The following is a 10,292-nucleotide window of genomic DNA, read 5'->3' on the forward strand; positions in this document are numbered from 1 at the left end:
AGTTTAAGATGTGCGTCCTCTCTAAATGTGTGATATGCATTTGGATGGGAGAAATAAAAACTGGTACAATTTAAAACTTAACAGGGAGAATTACCATGTATGTAATAGTGACATTATCCGGTTATTTCAGGTATTAAAGCATTTAAATTTTCATATTCAGCTATTTGTACTGCATACTAATGAGGTTCCGATTCTGTTCGGTTGTAAATGTCCTTGTCAAATAGTTAACAATGACCTTTCAGTCTTTGAAAGCTAAGTAAATGTTTTCTATGCACTTTGTTTTTATATTTTCTTTCGCCTAATTCAAACTAACTAAAAGTATCAAATTATTGTCAGTCTATGAATTGAGATATATTAAATCTGAGTAATTTACACTTGGCAGCACTAAAATGGGTACTATTTAATATATGAATAAATTCATAAGGACTCGCTTGAAAGCGGTTATATTTCATTGTACTGAAATTTCGCAACTACAAGACTGCACTCATGAACATTTCCAAGAACGCATTTAACTTGTAACTTTTTTAATAAATTTTATGAGAAAGATTAAATTAAAAATGTGTTATGAAAAGTTATTAAGTTAGTAATATTTTATCCATTCGTAATAAGTATGTAACTTGTGCATCGCGGTTTATTATAAAATTCGAAAGATTGGATTCGAACCCACAACAAAACTATTGGTTGTACAGTCAGTTGAACAAATATTTATCTTACTAATATTATAAATGCGAAAGTTTAAATGGATGGATGTTTGTTATAGTTTGTAGCCTAAACGTATAAACGGATCTTGATGAAATTTCGCATTGATGTAGAGGATAGTCTACAACACATAGGCTACTCACTTTTGTTCTTTTTAAATTCCAAGCTGATGGAGTCGCGAGCGAAAGCTAGTGTATTATATAAAACTATACAAACTTGTATAGGTCTTCAAAAACACATATGTACGTATTTGTCGCTGTATTTATTGTTAGGACGGGCATATATACATTTAAAATAATAGCGATACCAAATATTTAGAAGTTTCGTAAATGTAGACATTTATTCCGCTGACTGTACATATCATTAACCACCCGGGTTTGTTCATTAAGTAAAACTTTTACCACGTATGAAGTTATCTGGTCCGTTACCGCGTGGCGTGTTACGTGACACGCGCCTCACTGTCCCGCTTGTCACGCTGGGATCATAATTGAGAGGTCGGCGCGTGTTGCGTGACTCTATTGTAAATCTTTACGGGCCGGAAGAATCGTGCGTGACTGTTCCCAGGGGTTTGTACGGAGATATTCTGTGTAAGGGATAAGAAAAATCTCCATGAAATATGACCTCGGAGTATACTGGTGAATTCGTTAGCCGTTTGATTGCTACGTGTACTTTTGTAAGATATCTTGTGTTATGTTTTTTTAAATAAAGATCGAAAACAATCTGTACCAGATTCGCTTTAGATATAGTTAAAAAAAAAATAGTTTAACAGTTCCTAAAAGATATTTCCGCTTGTGATTTAATCCAATTCAATGTATTCTTTTTTGACGGACTTCCCAAAAGAAGGAGTTACGGCATAACTCCGCCGCTAGTGGACCGATTTTGATAATTCTTTTTTTATCCGAAAGGTAATGCTTGCAGGTGGGTCCCATTTTTTTGTTTGATTTTTGGAGTCAAAGACTACGACGTAGTTAAATAGTTTTTACAATATTAGCGTCGATGTATGAATAATGCCGCTAGGAAAAAAGGCTTTAAATTCCTTCTCCATTAGTGAGAGAGGCTTAAGTCGTTCGGTTGCACTAGTTGAAACTTGGAACACTTGAAGTGCGTTAGACAATTGAGGCTTTAATATTCATTGCATTCAAATTGCACCAGTTCCCTCCGTTACAAACATTTATGTATTAATTCACCGACACATTTGGATTCCAAATATATTGAGAACAGAATTCTATTGACTAAAAAAATATTCTCCCTTCGATAAATCTAGTAAAAGAAATAATTGAACGCTATGGTTTTTTTAAAGGTGTTTTTTATTTGGAATACTGTAGGTATTGAACTACCGCTTATATTGTGTCCACTAACCTGAAACTTTTCTGTGATTCAATCTGTATTATGTACAAAACAGATAACACCTTATAAGGAATCCAATATAATTTTGCTTGACTTTTATAAATCAATACAATAACCTGTCTATTATTTGGCTACACCGGAAATTAAGGCGACAACTGTACATTATCAACCCAATTGTAACCGTAAGCTAACCATAGCTGCCATTTAGTGTAACCCTTGTTACCAATTTCCTGGTTTTTCTGTTTGAAAATGTTGAAGCAAATAACAAGGATTATACAGATGGGTATTGATGGGCTACGAGGTGTGACGTGTTACATATGGACATGAATACATGCCAGCTGGCTCTATGCGAGATCCTGGCAAGTGCTAGTTAGACTGTGTGAATGCTAACTGGCATACCAGTAGCTAGCATGATATTTGACAATATACTTTCTCGGCGCAGCGACCCAAAGTGGGTCTTGGCCTCCAACATGAGAGATCGCCAGCCTCGTCTCCAGCTAGTCTATCACCTCGAGCTCGTTTAGGTCCAGCTCTACGGCGACTCGCCAGCGGTATCTAGGCCGGCCGATGGGTCGGCGGCCAATTGGTGTTCCGATATACGCATTTTTGGCTCCACGATCCTTCCCGTATTCTCATCAAGTGGTGCAGCCAGCGAAGCCAGAAGAAGAAGAAGAAGAATGTCTGCATCTTTAATATTATGTTTTAATGATGTGATCATTGATTTTCCGAGTTTAATGACATACATTGAAACAGCATTCCCAATGAATGCCACAATGAATTGACTGTTACAATTGTTGACAGATTTCACGCTCTAAATCATTTCATTGATACGTAATTTGATTTTAATTAATGTAATACATTGTATTTGTGATTTCACACATGAAAATGTACAGAGACCGACTTCAAAGGGTTAATATTATTTGCGGCTATCATTATAACATCTTTCATAGTAATATTTCCCCCTATTTAGGGAAATGACATCAAATTTGGTACAATTTAGGTTAATGTGGAGATAGATGTTGTATTTTAATTTAAAAAAAAAACAAGTATTTTTCCTACATTAACCAATTGACTCTCTTAAATTTTTGTCACTACGAAATTTACAATTATTTATTAATGACTATCTGTTGCTCGCGTCTTCGCCTGCGGGACATTAAAAAGTAAAAAAATAAATTCTAAGTTACTAGCAACGTAGCTTTTTAATGGTGAAAGAATTCTTGAAATCGGCTTAGTGGTTTTTGAGTTATTTCAATACATACAAGAATACAAAACTTTCCTCTTTATAATAGTAAAGTAAAGTATAGATTTCTTATCAAGCTATCATATGCTTAGGTTTACACATATATATATTTTAAATGAATTTACCTGCATTTAAAAAGATACACCGAAAATAATTACCATAAAGTTGCGTACAAACGAGCAGAAACAGACAGATGCCAATAACAGCCGTCGGAACATTTCATGATACGCGATACAAGGAAATAAAATTGTTCCATTCCAATGGCATAAAATGTTTCCTATTTATATGTCGATCTTTTGCATTTTATTATTTGACGTTACTCCCCACTGTTTGTTCTATGTACCTAGACGTAATTCCGTATACTTCATACCAATCTATACTATCTGTCCTCTTTATAATATTATAAAGAGGACGGATTTGTATTTTTCATATTGGAATAACTCAAAAACTACTGGGCCGATTACAAAAATTCTTTCACCATTAAAAAGCTACTTTATCAGTGAGAAACATAGGCTATATGTTTTATTATTTTTTAATTGCATGCGGACGTAGTCGTGGGCAACAGCTAGTTGTTAAACATAACAAAGTATAGACTAATTTTTAACGTTACGTTTGACACGCACACTTACAATCCCTAAGTGACAAATATGTAGTTATCTATATACTTTTCCTGCGGTTTTGTCCGCGTGGAATTCAAAAATTCAAGCAACTAACCTACTTGTTTCAGACTGTAACAGTCTGTATATGTGTGCAAAATTTCAATAAGATTCATTAAGCGGTTTTGTAGATAATTAATAATTTTAAGCGGCCTAATTTAAGTCCCTTTCTCTTTACCGCCCTTTTCTTATAAGGAGAGGATGGGAAGGGAAAGTGGATTTCACGGAGGAGGAGATACATAGGAAGAGGAAATATCCTCTTTATGTGCATCTCCTCCTCTGTCGGATAAGGACAGGTAACGCATTTGCAATTGCGGATGTCTATGGGCAGCGGTTGCTTCGCCATTTTGGCGGATTCATGTGGCCGCTTGCTCGTTTTCCACCTTTTGTTATAAAAAAAAAAAAAAGATACGTTGCATTAAATGATGTTATGATGTTTAAAGATATATGGTCTTATAATTTTTTTCTAACCGTTGAAAAACAATAATGTTAGTGCTTTTTAACAGATTTTTTCCCAGTATACCAACATTTAGCATTGCAATGAGTGTCATCAAACAAACAACCCGCAGTAAGCGCTCAGCGGAAAAATGCAAACAAATGAAAAAATTCTTTTACTCAGCGGAGAAATGGAGAATTCCTGCGTTCTTTCCTTCAATTAGATACTGTTAAAGCAAATGGAAATAATATCCGTTCAAGATTTTTCTTTGATTTTTTGCAATTTCCATACGATGCGAGTCATATATAAGCGTAAATGTTAGCATTTCCAGTACGATAGGAAAAGAAAATAGCATGGAACTTGCCCTCTGTTTAGAGAGATAATTTTCAGCGGTTTTCTTTTGAGGGTTTACAAACGTATTACACTAAAACATTATTAGACTGTTGAGAATAAGTGTTTTAACTTGTATGTATTATTAGTTAAGTTATGGGAACATTGTTATTCATGCTAAAATCGCATTTCTCAAGTCTATGCAGAATAACATCTTACTCTTAATAGCCTAGAATTGTTAAAAATCGAATAAAAGAATTGATGAAAAGATTCTTAACGTATGATAATACTAGCTGTTCCCGGGCGGCTTCATTCGCATGAAATTATGAAAATTTTATTTAGTTTACATTTGTCAAATTATCATTAGCAAATGTCACAATGACATGACATGACAAACCTTAGCAATCTTTCTTTCTTGATGTTGGCAGCAACTTATGGTCTCTCTCCCACCTTTTGGTCTTTATACAAAATATTTACCCCCTAAGTTTAATGGCGTGGAAATATATAGCCTAAAGCATGACGTAAGTGTAGGGCTTTTTATTAAAAATAAAATGTTCAAAAATATGCTGTAATTGCTGACATCTTAGGCAACAAAGAAGTGTGTGTTTACGCTTTGTTATATTAGTATAGATTTAGGACCATTATTTCGAGCTTTATCTTTTCTTAAATAACGGTTTCAATTAATTTTAATATCAGTTTAAATTGTTTCAGCATTATTTACCTCCCAAATCGATTCTAATTCAATATTTCCTAGCAAAAGTTATGGATAGGTGTCAGTGACTACATTTCAAACAGAGGCAACGTTCTGCATGAAATTCAATTAGCTTCCTTTTGTTGCCACCCATCAAAAACGGAACGTCTGTCGATCTGTGGAAGTGTAACGAGCTATCAGTCGGTGCGGCTTTGAGCGCTGTTAAAAATGCTCCGTACTCCACGAATGCAGATAGAGTATTAATTAAGGATTGTTGTTAAGAGAACCCTTATCTATTTAAGGAATTCTTTGTATCCTGTTAAGTGAATTAAACACAACTAGCTTTCAATCGCGACTCAATCCGTGTGGTAAGTAAAAAAAGTAACCTATGTGTTGTTTCAAACAATCCTCTACGTCTATGCCGAATTTAATCAAGATTCATTCAGCAGTTTAAGTACAAACTCTAACATCCATCTAAACTTTGGCATTTGTAAAATTAGTAAGCTTAAGGGTCGGCCCCCCCACTGGCTGATAAAGGCTTAAAAATGACGTCACTGTCAGATAAGGTCCAAAATCCGATATTTCCATCACTTATTTTACACGTTGGATTGTCATCAGACCATTTACAATTTAGTGGGACAGGCCCTATTCAGTTATTTAGTTTTTAAAAATTTAGTTCATAAAACATACTATTATTATAAATGCGAAAGTTTAGATTGATGAATGGATGTTTGTTAGAGTTGGTAGCCTAAAAGGCTGAACGAATTTCGAACGAATAGATGTAGAGGATAGTCTGGAAGAACACATAGGTTACTCACGTTTTTTTTTCTATAATCCTTGCGGACGGAGTCGTGGGTGAAAGCTAGTATTTTATAATGTTGGTAGTATAATCGATTATAATTTAATTTATAAATTTCCGTAAATTTAATAAAGAGGTACTCATTAAAATTATAATAGGAGGCGTGAACCGAAACATAAATTTCTGATGTAACGTTCATTAAGTACAGAATACCAAAATGTAAATCTGACTCATTGTTTTAAGCGGACTCCATTACCGCTACCCATAAATTGTGACGTCACGACTTACCTCATATACTTTGATACATCTGCTTATAAAATTAAATACTCTTTGTATTATTAAAATAATTTCTTCTATAATAAATCAGGGACTAAAATGTATTATTTTATTTAAATTATACGCCAAACAGAATTTTAAATAGAGTTAAAAAATTAACAGAAAATGCATATTTGAAACTTCACTTGAGACGTTTGTCACATAATCATCATAGATCCTATTTAGTTTATTTTAATAACAAAAGATGGAGCTTTTTATAATTTTGTAATATGTTTTATACATGTCAGTACAACACGAAATGGCACTTAATTTGACAACTGAGAAAGTACCGGTAAATTTGTTCAGTAAGCCTCTTCTATACATTTTTAAATATATTTACTTAAACTTTAGTTGAGTCTTTGAGAGCCTGTAGTGTTTTGTTTCAATGGACGTAAACATTTAAAAATTACAATAAAACTTATTGAGAAATCGAGTACTTAATTTGCCTTTTTTCCACACGTATGAATATACTATGAGAAAAAATTCACGGCCTCCATTATAAATTTCTTTCTAAGACCTTTATGCATTGATTAGGATCAAATAGCCAATGAAAGGAATCTTCCTTCATTTTTCATATACGTATACAAGATGCGTCTCCATAACTTATTAATTTAATTAATGTGTGACATCCTTGTTACGTAATCGCATTTATGTTTGCGTGCGGTATTGACAGTCAGCCACGCTGCAAACGAGTTTACACAGTCTACATTACGGAACGCACTTCACAAATTGATAATTGGAATACACTTGATATAAAAAGGCTGTGTATTTTGCAGTACGTGTAAGGTAGGGCGATGGGGACCGCCCAGGGCGATAGATAGAATGGAGCCATAGGTCTGCAAATTATGTTGGCATTATGTTTTGCAAAAGCATGAAGTAAGGGATATAATTTTAGTAATCTTAAAATTAAAAATATAACTAACTATAAAAACATTATGTTGATTATGTCCAATTTGAATAAATTAAAATTTTACAATAATACTTAAATCAATAAAAAAAAACATAAAATGAAAAAAAATATTGGAGGTGCTGGGATTTGAACCCAGGACTTTCAGCATGCGAAGCAGACACTCTACCGCTGAGTTACACCCCCTGTGAGAGATGTGATAAAATTTTGAACCTTATCAAACCAGTGCTTACTTTAAGATTGAATATTGGGTCGCTTAATTATCTGAATTTATATTTGTTATTGTAATTAAAAATAGTTCTATTGAAGGAATAATATTTAATCTAAAATTCAACCCTAATAAGACACTTCTTTTCTAATAATCATGTCTTATTAATTTTTAATTAAAACAGACAAAAGTAATAAAAAAAACATGTTACCCTTATTTTATCTTAAATAAAGCAAACGTAAGTAAACTATAAGTAACTCATAATATTCGTGACGTCATTTCCGTCTGTTATCCCCACTTTTTAATAGTATTCCGGTCAAACGTTGGCCTACATCCAAATAAAGAGTGAGTTAGACAGAAGTAAATCTTAAAGCAAACTCCACTAACAACCGCGATGCAGGGAAATGAATATTTAAACTGAATGAATAAATTTATGAGTTCTGTTGAAGAGACATGTTTTGGCGGAAACCAAATCTTACGAGACTGGGAATTAAATTATAATGTTTACTTTTGTGTCTATTAGTGGTGAGTTTTATGAGAAATGAAAACTTTTGGAATAAAAACCTTTAGCTATTTTTATAAAGACAAGGAAGTGAAATGGAATAAAGTATAGGATCTAATTCATTTCAAAACAACTTGACAGTTATCTCTATAATTTCAAAGAATGTTTTGTGTTTTATTTAGAGATTTTTTATTGTCAATGGAAATGTAAATAGACAAAAATCATACTTATAATACTAACATTATAAATGCGAAAGTTTAGATGCATGGATGTTTGTTAGAGTTTGTAGCCTAAACAGCTAAACCGATTACGATGAAATTTTGTATAGATGTAGAGGATAGTCTGGAAGAAGACATAGGCTACTTACTTTTGGTTTTTTAATTTCATGCGGAAGGAGTCACGGGCAAAACCTAGTGTAAATTAATATGTTTCTAACTGTCAAAATATATTAAAGTGTTACTCTTTACTTTTGTCAATTTTATATTAATGACTAGCTTTCGCCCGCGACTCCGTCCGTGTGGAATTAAAAAAAAACTAAAGTGAGTAGCCTATATGTTCCTGCAGGCTAGCTCTAGATCTATGCCAAATTTCATCAAGATCCGTTCAGCCGTTTAGGCTACAAACTCTAACAAACATCCATCCATCTATCCATCTTAACTTTCGCATTTATAATATTAGTAAGATTTATGAATAGAAACAAACCTAAAATATTCTCTGCTACAAATGCATAAATATATGTTCAGTGAGAAATCTAATTCACAATTTGCCGCGTATAGACATGAACATTTAAATATATGAATAAATTCATGAGGAGTCGTGCGATGCCGTTGTATTTCATTGTGCCAAAACTCCACGGCAAGACTACACTTATGAAAATTAATTGCGCCAGCATTGTTTCTGTTTCATAATTTTCTATTATTTTAGAGATATTTGAAAAATTGCAAACGTTTCAATGGAAATAAACAAAGGGAGATGTTCAAATTCTATGATATATATTTGATTAATCTATAGTCAACTTGCTTTCGCCTGCGGTTCCGTCCGCATGGAAATTAAAAACAAAACAAATGTGAGTAGTTTTTGTGTTCTCCCAGACTATGCCCTACATCTATGCCAAATTTTACTGAAACCCTTTCATCAAACCTACAAACTCTAACAAACATCTATTCATCCATCCATCCATCTAAACTTACGTATTTATGATGTTAAGTAAAAAGTAAGACTACCTATAAGGATGTTTGCGACTTCTGATATACAAGTATGAGCTCTGTACCAAAATTTTCTTTTGTTTTTTACGCCTGAAAAATCGTATTTGTAACTTACGACTGTACTCATAGGAGCCGTCGAAATAAGGATACGATCCGCCAGTGAAGTGATCATGTCACATCTGACAGGGGCGGGGAGGGGGACGGGGAATATTTGATCTGTTGATATCTTCCTCTGGCCGATTGCGGACAATCCTTCAATAATTTGGACCCTTGTTATCCCACGTCACACCAATATATAAGCTACTCGATTTTATGTAAAGGCTTACATAGCGGTCGAGCAGATCATTATGTATTTAAATCCACTCAGAGTCGCTACTTAAGGTGTGGATTTAAGCGATGTCTTCACTAAAAGATTGTTTATGTAATCAGTAGATAACTGCACTGTGTGTTGTATAAAAAAAAACATACAGACGAATTGAGTACCTCTTTCTTTTGGGAATTCCGGTCAAAAATAGGAGTTAAGAGTGTTAGGAGTCAATTATTAGGGACAACTAAAATATATCTTAACAACTAAAATAACTACATTTTTGTTATGGTGATATTTGGATAATGGTTAGAATTAAATATTGCCATTTTTTCAATTTTCGGATAATTTTTAAATTAGTCTATTCTTATGGAAAATATGATCAAAGTCTTATGTTAACGCGAATATTCTAGAAGAAATTGTGTTACATTTGAAGTTACAAACAAGTAACAACACAAATAAATCGTAAAAAAGTTTATCTTTACAATTCATTTTACGATAAATCAATTTAGTTTAGGAGCCGTTTCTGTTTTATTACGCGAACACTTCACTTTTACACTTCTCATGCGAATAAAATTGTAACATTTCATTAGGTAAAGTGAAGAAAAATTAATTACAAGTACAGTACATTTTTACTAGTTTTTATTAGAAGT

The 10,292-nt window shown here is 33.2% G+C and overlaps 1 non-coding gene across 1 annotated transcript; it reads right to left on the minus strand.

Moving 5' to 3' along the window:
* Positions 1 to 7,534: 7,534 nt before the first annotated feature.
* Trnaa-cgc lies at positions 7,535 to 7,606 on the minus strand. The gene has a single exon. It is a non-coding gene; the product is annotated as a tRNA-Ala (tRNA).
* Between the last annotated feature and the right edge of the window lie 2,686 nt (positions 7,607 to 10,292).

Source organism: Papilio polytes, unplaced genomic scaffold (assembly GCF_000836215.1).
Source record: "Papilio polytes unplaced genomic scaffold, Ppol_1.0 DF821067.1, whole genome shotgun sequence".
NCBI classification, from domain to species: Eukaryota; Metazoa; Arthropoda; class Insecta; order Lepidoptera; family Papilionidae; genus Papilio; species Papilio polytes.